Raw genomic sequence first — 17,068 nt, forward strand, 5'->3', positions numbered from 1 at the left:
GGCTAGGCTAAACCTATGCTTGCTCTATATACACAGGGAGGTTTTGTCACATGGAAAAAAATTGAAATATATAACTCTTCCCTCCCACCTGCAGGCTGTAGTAGACGCCAGTACAGGAAGGTCTGTACTATAATTTCTGCAGGGTTGGATAGGTTTCCTAACTAAACCCCAACTATTTTAACTATTGTGTGGGAAATTTTTTCGAAAACATATATCATGCTCTCATTAGCATTATAGTAAAATATGAAAATATGCCCTCTCTGTATTCCTATAACAATCCCAGAAACATTATAACACACAAGGGAAATATAGAAATTCCATGGCAGCCGTACTCTTTTAATTTGCCTTGGAGAAAAAGCAGATCTTAAGCACACCACACACAAAGACACACACACAATTTTCTCTGTTTTCTGCTGTATCAAGTAAATAAGAAAGATATTTTTTACAGTCCCCAGGGAAGAAGGCTGGGTCCTAACCAAGCACATTTGCTGAAGAGTACCCCCACTGAACATAATTAGACTTACCTCCAAGTAAACATGTGTATGATTACACTGTAATAACAGGGCACTCTTGAGTTTGACCCTTCATAATTCCCCTGAGGCAAGTATGGTACACTTATGCGAACTTCTGCACCGAAAAGCAGATTTAATAAAAGAAAAAGCTGTTGAAACCAGAGGCAAAAAGCTTCAGTAAAAATGATGACATGGAGTTTAGATGCCGACAATAGGCGACCACAGAACTTGAAGCAGGACAGGAGCTATGGAGGTCAATCACCAGTTCCCTCCTCCTTGCCGGGGCATTGATTTGAAAAGGCAACTTGCTGCATGTAATTTGAGTCAAGGAATCAGGTAATGTCAGGTAATTTCCAGATGCTCATTCACCGTGATTTGTTTGCACAAAGCTTGCAGGGAGGTTAGATGGTGTTGGTTATTTATGTAGCATTCATACTGATCTGCTTGTGGGGAGCTATTTTTTAATAAAAAAAATATTCATACAATTTACAGAGGTACCTCAGGTTAAGAACTTAATTTGTTCTGGAGATCCGTTCTTAACCTGAAACTGTTCTTAACCTGAGGTACCACTTTAGCTAATGGGGCTTCCCGCTGCTGCCGCACCGCCACCACACAATTTCCGTTCTCATCCTGAAGCAAAGTTCTTAACCCGAGGTACTATTTCTGGGTTAGCTGAGCCTGTAACCTGAAGCATCTGTAACCTGAAGCGTCTGTAACCCGAGGTACCACTGTATATACCGCTTGATTGATGACATTGCATCATGCAAGCGTTATATCCCAGTTTCCAGCGCATCGTCTCACTGCTTCCCTTATCGCAAGAAGTCCAATTCTAAGGGGAAATTTTTGAGGGGAAAACCCTCAAATTTCCCAGTATGGGATGGACTCTTGCCCCACCAAACCACCAGAAAGCTCCCAGCCCTGCGGCATTCCCTGAATTTGGTCAGGTTTGCTCTTCATTACGTTTGTCATCTCTGCCTGCACCTGCCTTCTCTAAGCATTTGCCTGCCTTTGGACCTCAGTGCTAGACAGGGCTTTTTTCCAGTCAGAACTCACCACAACTCAGTTCTGGCACCTCTCAGGTGGGCGCCATTGCCATTCTAAGAGAAGAAGGGAGGTGTTCATGGTGAGTTCCGGCACCTCTTTTTCTAGTAAAATAGCACTGGTGCCAGACATTGTCCAAACACCTTTCTTGTTGCGATACTCTCAGGGAAGTATCAGGCCAGAAAGGGAGATGTGTGAATTTCAGACGTACAGTGGTACCTCTGTTTAAGAACTTAATTCGTTCTGGAAGTCCGTTCTTAACCTAAAACAGTTCTTAACCTGAGGTACCACTTTAGCTAATGGGGCCTCCCGCTGCTGCCGCACCGCCACCACACAATTTCTGTTCTCATCCTGAAGCAAAGTTCTTACTATTTCTGGGTTAGCAGAGTCTGTAACCTGAAGCGTCTGTAACCAGAGGTACCACTGTATCAGTGTGTTTTTAACTAAAATAGAAATCAGGATTAGAATTGGAAAATGGGGAGGGGGCTTAACTCATACTACCGACACTGCATTGCTGAGGAAAATTTTCCCCAGGTTGCCATTAGTCCTAGGAGCTAAACTACAGTCCCAGTAATGATCTCCCAGGTCCCTCTATTTAGGATTTGGTGTTTTGTTTTTGTTTGTTTTTTAAAAAAGATAAGATATGTTGCAGTTGTGGCCTCATAGTTCATGAGACTGACAGGCTAGTATACAATTCTATGCAGGAATGTAGTTTTTCTTCACAGTTATTTTGGGGTTTTGTTTTGTTTTACTGGTGTGAGCCTATTGTAAGACATTCATGATTTGTGCCCAATGTACAACCCCCACCCCACCCCACCCCGGCACTCCTCTTTGTTTTCCTTCTTGAAAGAAAGGAAGATTTGTATCTGGAACATTTTGCAGACATAAATCCACGCAGGAAGAGGTGTTTGGAAAGGATTTTTGTTATTGTTTCAAAAGCTGTAAAGATTTACAAGGTCCTCTTTTTGTTACAGCCTAGCAAAACCGAACTACCGGGAGTAGCTCATTTTTCAGTCCCCTACCAGTTTGTTGGCACAAACATTGCCTCTCATCGCTTCGCGAGAACTTTATGTCCTCCTTCCAAGAACGCTAATCCATTTTCCGATCAAAGCTACAAATCCCTGCAAACAAGAATGGAATGAAGAGAGTGGAAAATAAGAAAAGATTGTATGTGTGAGGATAGATGATAGATGATAAATATAGATAGATAGATGATAGATGATAGATAGATGATAGATAGATATAGATAGATAGATGATAGATAGATAGATAGATAGATAGATAGATAGATAGATAGATAGATAGATGATAGATAGATAGATAGATGATAGATAGATAGATAGATATAGATATCGATCCGTCTATCTGTAGAGTAGTTAGCAGGGTGCAGATGCAAACATGCAAATGTTATTCACAATTTTCCATGTCACACTTTTGTAGCAAGGGGGAAGTATAGACTTTTGATATCTCTTCACTCCTCAGAACAGCCAGTATCCCAGCACTTCCAACCCTACATAATCCATCATATTTCCATCTCTAATTAGGAGCAATGAAACTAAGCTGCTTCAGCCAAAGTTCAGGTGGTTTGCCTATCTTGCCGCACAGTGTCATTTCCGGCTAGCTGTGACTCTCAAAGGTCCTGGGTTCAAGAGAGGCCTTTCACTTGCTCTTTCGTCCTTTTGACTAGAGATGTTGAGGATTGAACCTGGAATTTTCTGCATGCAAGGAATTGCCTTCCCCCCTCTCGCAAGACGGACCCTGGGAGGTTAGAGGGTGCTTTGGGGCTCAGGTGGTTCTCATTATAAGGGGAAACTTTACACCTGGTTCCAAAGCATCCAGGGATATTAAAAGAATTTAGAACTGGGCCTGGAAACAGCTGCTTGTATTAAACCAGTGATAGGAAACCCTTTTCAGCTCAAGGGCCACATTTTCTTGGGTGCAACCATGCGGGGGCCACACACCAAGGTTGTGTAGGACGAGAGGTCAAAAATGGGTGGCACCAGAGGTAAAAGGTGGACAAAGCAATGGATGTGGCTGTTTCCTTTGCATTGTGAGCTATGTGCCAAACATGCAAAAGTCAGAGGTATCTGCATGTACCTTCATCCTATACCCAGGCAAGCAAGAGGTCTTATCAAGGATGCAAAAGCTCTGGAGGAAGGTACAGAGCTGTTCCGGTGAAGATTGCAACCTGGGCTGAGATTTGGGCCTGGGAGAATCCTGAAGGCTGACTGGGGAAAGCAAGAAGGTCTCATTTGGTACCCAGGCCTGAGGTTCCACATCCCTGTCTTAAAACATGTGCCATATTTTTCCGTGTATAAGACGCCCCCATGTATAAGACGGCCCCTATTTTTTTAAACCCCAAATTAAGAAATTAAGTTATTTAATTGGGGGGGGGCAGGTCACTTCCGCCAATCGCTCACCCGCCTGCCCGCCACTGCTGATCGCTTGCCGCAGCCACTGCCGATCACACACCTTGCCGCAGCCGCCAATTGCCTGCCCGCCTCGCCACAGCCGCCAGTCACCTGCCCAATTGCTGCAGCCACAGCCAATCGCCAGCAGGCCTTGCCACAGCCACCAATCACCTGCCCAATTGCTGCTGCCAATCTCCTGCTCGCTGCTGCCATTAACCGCACGTCCCCCTTCTGCATTCACTATCCGTGTATAAGACGACACCCAATTTTTGCCTATTTTTTTTTTTTAGCAAAAAGCATTGTCTTATACATGGAAAAATACGGTATCTTCCCTCTCCAACTTAATGGTTCTTCTTGCTGATCTAGAGTGCATCAAGAAAACAGTGTGGTTCTGTTTACTTACACACACAAAAGATACAGGCTGCTCTTCAAAGAAAATTCTTCCCAAACCAGTTCACTGAAAATGCACGCAAGCAAACCATAATACAGTTTTAAAAACAGATGCAAGCATACATTTCACAGCATGCTCAGCAGTATGAAATACTGCTGAAACCAGCACGAACCAGCGAAGCCATGCAAAAAACTAAGGCACAGCCACAGGCTAGGCACTACAAGCAGAAGTAGATTCATGGGTCTTTAATGCCCCTTTGAAGGAATCAAGGAATGATGCCTGCCTAAGTTCAAGTGGAATAGAGTTCAATAACTGTGGAGACACCAAGAAGGCCCTATTTCATTTACCTGTCATCGTAGTTGCCTAGGCACTTAAACAGGGCCTCTGAAGTGGATCTTAAGACACAGAGAGGTTGATTCAGGTGCGGGTATTCCTTGAGGTAACCTTGTGTGAGGGAGAAGGACAAGCAAGGCCAATTGCTCATGCTTGCTTTGGCGTTCCCCCTTGCAGTTGACCTGATTGTAAAAAAATTGGTGGGTCAGAAAAGGAACGTCAGTGGGAAGGTGAGTCAAAGGAGATGTTCTAGCATGTACTGTGGAGTCACAAAAGGCAGTCATTGGGAGGAACAGATATGACTGTTGGCCAGGAGTGAGACAGGACTGAGAATCTAAGGATGGATGAAAGGAATACAAGTCTTTAAAAAGGTGGGAGGGAATCTCATTCAGGTGAGGCTTAAAGAGAAAAACCCAGATGGAGAAAAAGGGAATTGTGTTATGCAAAGGGGAGAAGGACCAGGCAGAAAATGCTGTGGGAACCTATGCCCTCCGGATGTGGGATTCTAGCTCCCATAAATCCTTGACCATTGATTTTTGCAGACTGCAGCTGATGAGAGCAGTAGCCCCAAAATAGCCTCAGGTTCCCCATCACTGCCATAGCTGTTTAGAGAGGCATTTGAGAAATGCCTATCCACACACTTTCAGGAGGAAAGGACCTGTCAGCTATGCATGGCAGGAACACACAGGCAGCCCATTTTGAAAATTGCTACACCCTATTCTGCTGTCTCCAAGAACTTTTGAGACACGTGGGTGGTTCTGTAAGTCAACCATAGTTTGTTTAGCCTTGAGTATGTGCCAGACCACATTGGGCCATTTCATCACGGCCATGTTCAGAATGTGCGTATACTCCAGCCTTTTCAATAGTGACTCCTGAACCCCAGCTTTGATCAGATGAATGAAGCGCTTGCAGAGTTTATGTGCTTTTTCAAGGCTGCGGTTGTCCATTTTGCCCTAACTTTTCTTTTTCCTGGGTTCTACAATAGGTGGCTTAAAAGTGCAGGTGAACCAAAAGTCCCACGGCTGAATACACCATTGGATTGGTTCCGCATAGGGACTTGAAATCCTTATTAGTATGTATAGATTCTAACCTTCCCAGTCTTGAAGTAAGACACCCTAAACAACAAAACAGACACTCTGTACACACCATTTTTGAAAGTATACCCTCTGTTCATTTATTATAGTACATTACATTTTGCTTAAGGGGAAACCTCCTTTTTAATGTAGTAAGTAGCGGGTAATTGGCAGGAGATATAAACAAATAATGTGGGAGAAATCATCCTATGTCGTTTGTTCCAGAGTGTATGGGGTGTTAAGGAAAGGGTGGTTCACCTTTGGTCTCTACCCTGCAATTACCTGTAGCTCCTAGAAGCTGTCAGCATGTGACAGCGGTCACAACCTGGGAACGGCTATGACCGGCTAAACCAGGTGAGGGTAGTCGATGGGTCTTAAACCCTCAGTTTCTTAGGGAATACCTCTGCATGCAAAAACAGGCTCTGGCAAATTGAATGGATGGAACCGATGGTGGGTCCAGCAGTTAAGAAGGCGGTTTCTGCACATATTGTAGAGGGAAGTGAGGGGCAGATGGGGCTCATTAACCTGAGAAGGTAGCCCATCTAGGAGAAGGAAAGCTGATCCTAAACCTCTGTTGCCTTGTGGGATATCTTCAGGAGAAGAAAAGGCTAAGGAGTAAAGAAGAAGACGAAGTCTCAAAGCAGCTAACAATCTCCTTTTCCCTTCCTCCCCCACAACAAACACTCTGTGAGGTGAGTGGGGCTGAGAGACTTCAGAGAAGTGTGACTAGCCCAAGGTCACCCAGCAGCTGCATGTGGAGGAGCGGGGAATCGAACCCGGTTCACCAGATTACAAGTCCACCGCTCTTAACCACTACACCACACTGGCGTAAATCCAGAGTGGTGTCCCTAATATTGTGGGATGGCGCCTTGTACGCCACCTTCTGGCAACTCCTGCAGCCAAGCTGGTTCCAAACGCATTGCTCTGCTTTTCTTTGAACCACATCAGTGAGGCCGAGAGGCAAGTCGTGTTGACTGGGCAGCCCTGAATCTCTATACACACTGCCCAGGCTTGCACCCCATGGAGGTCACTTTGGTACTGCTAACACAGCGGTTTGACTTGATCCATGGAGTCATTGTCTCTTGAGACTGACAGATGCCAACAACAACAAAGCCAGTTAGTTTTGAGTCCATATCACTGATATCAATGGAACTAAAATGCCTTGGCAATTTATTCTTATTGAGTTAAATGGGACTTTAACTCTCTCTCTCTCTCTCTTCTTGGTTCTCCTGAATTCATCTTTTAAAAATTGCATTTCATGCGTGACTCGCATGCAATTATAATACACTATTCATATGGCAACTGTTCAATCTAGAGTAAATCATCAGTTTGTTTTAATAACCTCCAGAAATTGTTTCATCTGGCATGTGCAGTAACCCAAGATGTTTTGAATCAAGGGTAAAGTTATTACGGTGGGAAATAGGAAGGGAGGAAGCGACCCATTAATACAGAAATATACACAAAGCCACCTTGGAAGCCTGCTAAGTCAGAAAGAGGGGACATGAATATTTATAATTGAATAAAAATGACAAGATACAAAAGTTGCTGCTGTCGGCTCACATGCATTTTCTCAGTTGCAAACATAGAAGCAGCATGGCGGGGATTAAAGATTAAATAACCGAATGAAAGGAAGAAAAGAACCGTGTACCTTCCATTTAAATATCTTGAAACAATAGCAATGCACTTTAGAGGACTCCCTGTCTTTTAGTTATTTTGTGTTCGTGCGTGAGAGAGAGAGAGAGAGACAGCAAAGAGGCAAGGCTACCTTTGTTTCCTCTGATTCTGCTACTGGAAAGAATTAATGAGGTCTTTTGTTGCTTTGGGAAGCAGGAAGTGTTCACAGAGGTGTAAAAGAAACCAATATCTGAACTCTCATTTATGAGCTTCCCCGGGGCTTATCCAGCATGTCATTGGGGAGTGAAAATTGTCGCGATGGGATCTGACACAATGCCATCCCTCCCTGCTCACATGTCACATTCAGACACCGAACATTCCCCCTGAAGACAACACCATTATTCTTACCCGACCTCTTTCTACAGCCCATATTTGCTAAAAAACAAAGGGCCAGCCCTGTCACCGTATATAACACAGACAGCTAGGGCTGTTGCTGCATCTTGGGCAAACCATTGTTCTATCTCAACATCACACCCTGTTCTCCCCATCACACCCTTTGTTATTTATAGCAGATGCTCCAAAGGTTTATTGTTGGCTGTTGCAGGGAGGGACAAAAAGGGACGTCTACTTACAGGCAGGCAGTTAATGGTACCCTCTGGAGTTGGGATGGGGAGTCACATCCATTAATAAATGGGCAACACAGTGACCTGCTGGCAGAGGAGAGGAGAGATGTACAGCTAGCCGGGGATTCCTCCAGTTCTGAGCAAGCGGCTCTTCTGATTTCGTCTGTGTTGTGTGGAAACAGGCGTCTGCCTTCACAGCCTAGTGAAAAACCCCTGTGTATCATTTTACCATATAAGGAGACAAAAGCACTAGAGACACTCACTCTTTGAGGCTCAGTGCAGCTGGCATTCGACACTATCCGAGGGAGCAGATCCTTCGCACCCCTAAATCCCCACACCCTCTTTTGTTGACTCTGCCCCTAGGTGTTCTTTTTATATGAAAAACAACAAAATAAGTGGGTTTTCCGCTGTCATACTTGTCCCCCCCTTTTTGGGAGGTTTTGTTAAAAAAAAACAACCTCTGTTTTAAATTCTGCATTGCTTCTAAGCAATGCCAGCCAACTGAAACAATTTCCGCCCACACGAAGAAAAATGCATAAGCATTTGAATCTTGCACAAGCAGGCACCCTGGCACACCTTTCCCCCATTAATCTTGTGTGCCTCTTCGCCTGGTTAATGTCCTAAACAGGGTTATGATGTTACCTGTTTGTGTCCCCTTGAATTGGCCATGCTGTATTGTTCAAGAGAGTCAGGGTGGCCAAAGGTCATAAGCAATGTGTCTGGTGGGACTGAGGGCCAGTTCACACTAGCCATTGATCCCCAAATGAGGATTTGACTACCAAGTCTCGCAACAAGCGAATTCTGGGCACTGAGTTCTGAGAATTGCCAACAGAGACTTTACAGCACCGTCAAGAAACGGACATTCTTGGGTTTCATTAGGCAATTAGTAAACAGCTCTTGACTGTTTTGAATGATTTTAAACACACAGGGTTGAAGCACTGTTAGCGCACCTGAACACTGGTGTGTGGGCACATTAATGTCCTGTTCAAATTCTGTTTGTGCTCCATTCCTTGAGTTGGCAGAGAGTGGTGCTAGCTAAATGGGGAGTGTGTCAGGCGTTGAATGTTACAGAATTCAGAAGGCATTGCCTTCGCTGAGTTTGTAATCATGTAAAACCTTCCTTGGCCAGCATGCTCATTTCCTCTTTCACAGGAAAAAAGAATCAGCCATTAACATAAATAATGGGAATGAGGCTCAAAGGTGAAAATCCTCATGATAAAATTACTTGCAGTTTAAATTTAGTGCCACATGTAGAGCAGTGGGGCTAATCTAAGAGTGAGAAAACCATATTGCATCCAGACATACGTAATTTTGTTTAATCTCCAAGTGGAAGGGTGGCGGGGTGTGTGTGAACAGTTCTGTAAGTTTGCAAAAAAGGGAAGAGCACACAGCCCCCCAGTAATCATCGGTAGGCAAACTAAGGCCCAGGGGCCAGATCCGGCCCAATCACCTTCTTAATCTGGCTTACGGACAGTCCGGGAATCAGCGTGTTTTTACATGAGTAGAATGTGTGCTTTTATTTAAAATGCATCTCTGCGTTATTTGTGGGGCATAGGCATTCATTCATCCCCCCCCCTTCAAAATATAGTCCGGCCCCCCACAAGGTCTGAGGGACAGTGGACCAGCCCCCTGCTGAAAAAGTTTGCTGACCCCTGCGAGAAGTTTTGCAACTGTTCAAAAATGTTTCCACTTTTTTTAAAAAAAGGAAGAGAGAGAAACGTATAAATGCACATCACAGGGTGCCAAAAAAATAAAGCAGGCAGCCCAGCTAAAATAGAGTGTGTGGGGAAGATTGACAGCTAATCAATTATTTGACTTGCTAGGCTATGTGGCTGCCCCACAGATTGGAAGCCAGGAGGAAATCAGGCTCACGCTGCAGGTGAGAAAACCTGCTGGGATTTCTCCTTACATTTTATATATGTTTCCCACCCCAAGAGACAGTGATTGCTAGAAAAGTTGGAGGATACAGGATGTTGACTTTGGCCATGCAAAACTAATGAGACGAAGTCTGTTTCATAATGGGGCCCTGTTCTCAAGCATAACATGACCAGAGGCAGATTTAGGGGAGCACGGCTGGATCAGTCACACTGACGGCTTTCGCTAATCCTTTTTTTTTTTTTTAAGATATATAAAAAGTCAGCTAACTTTACAATGCCATTAACTAAGCGAGGTCAGTTTCAATGTCGGTTGCATTCCACTTCCATTACCTTGTCTGGGTGTCTCCTGCACTGGTACTTTGGGAAATCTCAATCAGCGGGAGAGCCAAGCCACCATGCAAACAAATATAGTGGTGTAGCATGGGTTGCCGGCAGCTGGGGCAAGGCAAGTATCTATGGCACTGTCCGCTGATAGGCTGGAATGAAGGGGCAATAGCCCAGCGACCTACCCCAGTGGCAGCCAACGTACCCCATGAGCGTCAAGCACAGTGGAGAGCAGGATGGGGTATTGGTTGGGAGTGTATATCTTTCTAAAGCCCGCACAAAGAGTGCCCTAGCACCCAGCTGCTGCCCAAATCTGCTCCTTAGCCTGCCCACACAAACATTGGAAAATTTTCTGTGTGAGGGAGAGGGTGTGCTATTTTTTAATTTACTATTACTCCTTTTTTTCCCTTTTGAAATTTTGCACCCCTAAGAATTTTGTGCCCAGGCATCCGCCCCTGTTTAACTTGTTTGTTAGGAGTCTAGTAATGGCATTGGTTACAAAGTATGAAATTCATTTCTTTTTTTTAAAAAAAAAGATAATAAAAGAAAAGTACCCACAACACAGCTAAATAATTTAAAGCATACATTCTAAACTTAGGAATTCACAGCACGGGCCTCACTTCAGTCTGAAATAATCACTAAATATCACAGTGTAATCCACAGAGCTTTGGGAGGACACAGCAGGCAGACACAGACTGGATCAGTGGCAAGGGCAGCATGAAAATCTATCTAGTTTCTCAGTCTGTGGCAGACCCAAACAGCAAATCTCCAGATTCCCACTTGAAAGTAGGAGAGAAAGATCTTGGGAAAAGGCTGCATATTTTGCATTGCTTGACACCTTAAGGCAGGGCTGGTGACCCTGTAGCTTTCAAGAGGTTGTGGACATCAGGCCCAACCAGTTAATGTTCAGGGATGCTAGGTGTTTGGGGTCCAGTGGCATCAGGAGGGCCACAGGTCTCTCAGTCCTTTTTAAAGGTAAAGGGACCCCTGACCTTTAGGTCTAGTCGCAGATGACTCTGGGGTTGCGGCGCTCATCTCGCTTTACTGGCCGAGGGAGCCGGCGTACAGCTTCCAGGTCATGTGGCCAGCATGACTAAGCGGCTTCTGGCAAAACCAGAGCAGCGCACGGAAACGCCATTTACCTTCCCGCAGGAGTGGTACCTATTTATCTACTTGCACTGGTCTGCTTTCGAACTGCTAGGTTGGCAGGAGCTGGGACTGAGCAACAGGAGCTCACCCCGTCGCGGGGATTCGAACCGCTGACCTTCTGATTGGTAAGCCCTAGGCTCTGTGGTTTAGACCACAGCGCCACCTGCATCCCATTTTTTTACCATAGATTTAAAGGACCGGCTCTGTAATGCTGCGGAAGGAACACACTTTTCATCTGTTCACTTTTCTCACTCCCATTCTTAAGGTTCAGCTTGTGGATAGCTTTCTACACTGAACCACTCAGAAACACATTCTTTTAGGACTCGGGCTCGGGACTTGTTGATTCGAATGTCTCCAGAATTTTAACTAAATGAAAGTTCCTCTGAGATAATGGCTCTGTGAAGAAGAAGAAAAATATTTATTCTAGCCTTGAAACAAACACCAAAAAAACACGGAGAAAATAAGTGCTGTACCCCCACACTGATCAAACTATGAGTGGTGTGGGGAAAACATCTAATAATCTTCCACTTTCTTTAAAAATAGCAACTGTGCAGCATTTTTTCCACTGTGGCATGTGTTTAAGAGCATTTCGGGTCAAGAAGGAAGAGGAGGAATAATTCTGATGTTTTGATTCAGGAGGCTGGAAAAAAGCAATGATGACCTCAAAATGAAGCAGGCAGCACCATGGGTTGGATCCAGACCTAATATCTCTGATAGCCACCTGCTGGGCCTCATCCAGCAGAGGCATCTGGAGAAGGTCCACAGAAGATGACCTTGAGGTCCAGGTAGGTATATAGGAGTAGGCAGGGAAAGGGCAGTTCCGCTGTTCAAAGGAAAAAGTAGAAAAATAAAGAAATCCTGGACACATGGAATTCCTCAGGCAGGGTGTGAGGACTCTCCCCAGCAAAGTGTCCTTTGGTTTACTCTCTCCTACATCTCTGGGTCTCCTGGACAGCCTTACCTGCTGAGGGATGGGCAGCAATAGCAGTGGTGTAATCTGCAGCAGGCTACTTGCAGATTGAGCTGCCTGGTACAAGGAAACCAAGGTTATTGACAGTGTTGTTCTCTGCGGGTATCCCAGCAGCTGCCCAAGGGTTCCAGATGTTGGCGCTGGTCCTGTCCTTAAAGGTAAAGGGACCCCTGACCATTAGGTCCAGTCGTGGCCGACTCTGGGGTTGCGGCGCTCATCTCGCTTTATTGACCAAGGGAGCCGGCGTACAGTACATGTGGCCAGCATGACTAAGCCGCTTCTGGCGAACCAGGGCAGTGCACGGAAATGCCGTTTACCTTCCCACCAGAGCAGTACCTATTTATCTACTTGCACTTTGACGTGCTTTCAAACTGCTAGGTTGGCAGGAGCAGGGACCAAGCAACGGGAGCTCACCCCATCGCAGGGATTCGAACCGCTGACCTTCTGATCAGCAAGTCCTAGGCTCTGTGGTTTAACCCACAGCGCCACCCGCGTCCCATGGCCCCGTCCTTAGGAGAGGCTAAATGCAAGATGCAAGACTTTACACAGGGTGGCTGGGCTCAGATGTTTGGGATTTTTCCAGTTATGAAGAGGAGGAGGAGGAGGAGGAGTTTGGACTTGATATCCCGCCTTTCACCCCCCTTAAGGAGTCTCAAAGCGGCTAACAATCTCCTTTTCCCCACAACATACACTCTGTGAGGTGAGTGAGGCTGAGAGACTTCAGAGAAGTGTGACTAGCCCAAGGTTACCCAGCAGCTGCATGTGGAGGAGCAGGGAATCAAACCCGGTTCACCAGATTACGAGTCCACCGCTCTTAACCACTACACTGGCTTATGGTGAATTTATATTAGGCAAGGTGCACATTCAATGGCAAGTGTCTTTATTCCCTTTATACACTGTCTATTCCCTACCATTAGAGTCACACATTCACATAAATAGTGCAAAAGCAGTAATTTAAACCTCGCGGGAGATGAACACTGTCTATGCCTTCTAGAAAACACTGCAAATTATGGTTGCTGCACCATTTTCTGCAGCAAATGTCAATGTAAAATATATTATGTATTATGTACATGTCTCCCAAACCAGGTTTTCCAAATGCATGCATGCGCAAGCAGATTTGACTTTCATATGTTATGTATTTGCCGGTGTGATATTGGTGTAACAAATGTAACATGTCGTGCGACACTTCCATAAGATTTTCCTGAAATGCAGCTATCTGATCCTAGGGCCACTTGGAGTTTAGTAGCAGAAAAAGCAGCATGTACATAAATCACTATTATAATCATAGTATTATTGAGGAAAAGCAGCTATCTCCATTCATACTCAATTTATAAAATCCATAAACCATGAAACCTTCTCAGCTAGGTTTCACTCAGCTAATCAGCACTGCCTGGCTTACTGATGCGGTCAAACTGGGTGCTAGATTTATTGCACGATAACTCAGCTTTAGAGGAAGTCTGCAGACAGAACTGTCTGTGTAATAATCATTCCTCTTATTTAAAAATGAATGGATGTTATTTAAAACACACACAGCCACAACTCTTTATATTGGCAACACACTTTTTGGTAAGGCTTAGCAAGGTAATTCTTACGAAGAAATCAATAAAATAAAAATTGCCTTGCACATAGAAAACAAGCACTCTCGGGAGGAGAGTTAAGGCAAAGCCATTCTGCCTGGCAAGCTACTTTTCTATGCACAAGCTAAATTCACAACAATGGAATTTGGGCTAGATATGAGGCCAGGATCAGATGCAGGTGTCTTATTTTTCACAGGTGTGTATTTTATTTATTTAGTTAATTCCCATTGGTTAGCATGGGCTTAACCAGGGGGGTGCAGGGGCAAGGAAGCTGCCCCCCTTAAATCAAGTAAATAAATAAATATGCTTAACTAACTGACCAATTGCGTTGCTGATAACTCAGTTCTGCCCCCCAACATAATGCCTGCCCCCCAATAAATCCTGGCTATGCCGATGTTGTTTAGTGGAAGCATATTTTCCTTTTTATTAAAATCAATAGTAGATCAGAACACAACATAATCAAATAAAGCAATAAAGCATCAACAACTACGGGTGAAATTATATGTAGAAATTAGGCTGGTTATATTTTGATCCATTATAATGCACACATATATTATTATTTTTTTGGTGGGTGGGAGGGAGATCTGATTTAACCTTGATGCCTAGAACTGGGATAACACAGGTTTCCTCACTCAGAAGTTCTTGGTCCCAGAACTCTAATGCACACTGCAAACAAAAAACAATTACTGTATTAATTTACACAGCCTACAAATACCAGTACAATCACTCTAACTTCCCCCATGCAAACATCATTTGCAGACAAAACGTAGCACTCCCTTGAGATCACTTTAAAAGCAATTCAGGGTGATGAACACTTTACAGTGCATGTTTCGGCAGCTGTTAATGCTATTTTGCACAATCATTATGATGAAGTATTCTCCTGTCACAAGTCACACACAGTTTAGTTGGGGGTTTTTAAAAGTCTCCTTTAGCACAGCTTCTATTACCTCTAATGCAAAGCTGTTTAAATATATTATCAGGCTCGTTTCTCCAAAGCCATCAGGAAGCAAGAGGAAGAAAAAAAATTCAGAAGGCTATGCATATACTAAGGGTATGCTACCTTTTCATTTTCCAATTTCTAAACATTCCACTGCAATGGAAAAACTGAAACTAATGAAAGGGCATTTCCCCTAGAATACTATTCTGTCTCCTATGCACTCAGGGGAAGAACTTGATTCTTTCTAAGTTTACTCAGCATGCAGAAAGTCCAAATAGGTTCAAGGGGATAGACTCCCCCCAAAAGTATTCAAAGAATAGTAGCTGAAAATACTACATGGTACACGTGAGGGTTCTAATGTTCTAGAAAAGCATACAGTTTGCTAAAAGTGAGGCATCCCTTATTTTCAGATGTATTCTATTTTGTGAAAACCACCCATCCCGGCTCAGAGAAGATGGAACAGAACTCTGGCTTCCTTTTGTAAGCTGCTTTGAAAAACAAACTTTTTGAAAATCGGGATAGAAATGATGGAAACAATCAAATGAGCACACCCACCCAGACAGTATGTAATTATACTGGGTAACCCCATTTGCCAGGCAAATTAGCCTGTGTTTGGTGATGAAGCTAATGCCTTTCAACACATTGAAGTAAATTAAAGTAACAGAGGTGGGATGTATGGAAGTGAGAGCTGGACCATAAAGAAGGCTGATCGCCGAAGAATTGATGCTTTTGAATTATGGTGCTGGAGGAGACTCTTGAGAGTCCCATGGACTGCAAGAAGATCAAACCTATCCATTCTGAAGGAAATCAGCCCTGAGTGCTCACTGGAAGGACAGATCCTGAAGCTGAGACTCCAATACTTTGGCCACCTCATGAGAAGAGAAGACTCCCTGGAAAAGACCCTGATGTTGGGAAAGATGGAGGGCACAAGGAGAAGGGGACGACAGAGGACGAGATGGTTGGATAGTGTTCTCGAAGCTACAAACATGAGTTTGACCAAACTGTGGGAGGCAGTGGAAGACAGGAGTGCCTGGCGTGCTCTGGTCCATGGGGTCACAAAGCGTCGGAAACGACTAAACAACAACAACAGAGATGGGTGAATATGTAGATTTCAGTTTCACTCTGCTTCTCATTTTGCTAATTGTAAATTTAGTCCTTCACTTTTTTTGCAGCACTCTGCATTTTTTCCCTATAAAAAGAATAACAATGAAAAGTCGCAAGCATTTTAGCACAAGTTGCTACTAATATGCACATTTCTATTCACAGTTTTGGGACATATGACATGGCTGGAGAACCGCGCTGAAAAAATCAGGTAAGTGTGAATTTCAAAGGACTCTCATTTCTCACATTGTTTAATGCAATGTGAATTTAGGCAGGTTTGGCTTTAAATGTGAACTGAGTCGAATTTGTCAGTTCCTTTACACATGCAGCAAAAACATGATGAGGCATGAACCGCAACTGAGATAGCTCTTGTCATCCCACAGCAACACGAAAGCAAGCAAAGTTCATCAGAGGGGAATCAGGCCAACAGGCTATCTGGCTTCTGTCTGTGAGAAGCGACAAAAACATCTTGTGCATGCTGGTGTTCCTTAGGGTTCCAAAGAAAAATATACCAAGATTCCCTTAAGCCCCATTCTCCTTGTAGCAGCAAGATTGAAGGGTAGCTGGAAAAGATACGTAGACATGCTCTTTTTGCTCTTACCTTGCCGAACGGTGCCTGCGTGTCCCAGTCAGCGAATGAGGAGACAAAAGGCCGGTGCTGAGGCTTATTCCTTTATTGGATTACCCAAACTATGTATTTAGCAATTAGACTGTCAAGAGTTCGTTTGCCAGATGAGCTATAAATACAATACCTCCAAAGAAGCAGCCGTCCTGGGAGATAAGAGCCAACAGCATCTCTGCGAAGGGCTTGCCTTTTAAGGAATCGCCGTGAACAGGAGCACAGGTCTGCTGCGGAAAGGATGGCCTTGGTCCCAGTTAGAGCAGCCCTCCAGTTTCTTTGCCAGAGGCAGCCACACTTGTATCTCTGCATATATGGACAGTTGTACAAACAATGAGTCCCGAGGCAGTTTAAAGACTGTCCGATTTATTGCCTCATAAGCTTTTATGAACTGCTTCATCAGGCGCATGGTCTACTCTAGTTTGCAATGTGCTGTATAGTTTATCTATGAAGGGTCAAACTAGATGTGAGGTTGTCTGGGCACCCGGTACTTGGGATTCTTTTCTTCTTTTTTAA

The 17,068-nt window shown here is 44.3% G+C and overlaps 1 protein-coding gene and 1 long non-coding RNA gene across 3 annotated transcripts in view; both read right to left on the minus strand.

The window, feature by feature from the left end:
• LOC144327542 (uncharacterized) overlaps positions 1 to 2,790 on the minus strand; it is a 42,707-nt gene extending 39,917 nt beyond the window's left edge. Inside the window, exon 1 of the long non-coding RNA XR_013392662.1 lies at positions 1,214 to 2,790. This is a non-coding gene — a long non-coding RNA (uncharacterized LOC144327542). The remainder of the gene's footprint in view (positions 1 to 1,213) is intronic.
• FHL2 (four and a half LIM domains 2) overlaps positions 1 to 16,692 on the minus strand; it is a 33,306-nt gene extending 16,614 nt beyond the window's left edge. Inside the window, exon 1 of one of the 2 annotated variants that reach the window (XM_028727964.2) lies at positions 16,535 to 16,692. The gene's annotated coding sequence lies outside the window, so the exon portion shown is untranslated. Of the gene's footprint in view, positions 1 to 8,007; positions 8,156 to 16,534 lie in introns of those variants that run through there. The other variant, XM_028727965.2, reaches the window with a different exon arrangement.
• Positions 16,693 to 17,068: the final 376 nt, after the last annotated feature.

The sequence above is a fragment of the Podarcis muralis genome, chromosome 4, assembly GCF_964188315.1.
Source record: "Podarcis muralis chromosome 4, rPodMur119.hap1.1, whole genome shotgun sequence".
Taxonomy (NCBI): Eukaryota; Metazoa; Chordata; class Lepidosauria; order Squamata; family Lacertidae; genus Podarcis; species Podarcis muralis.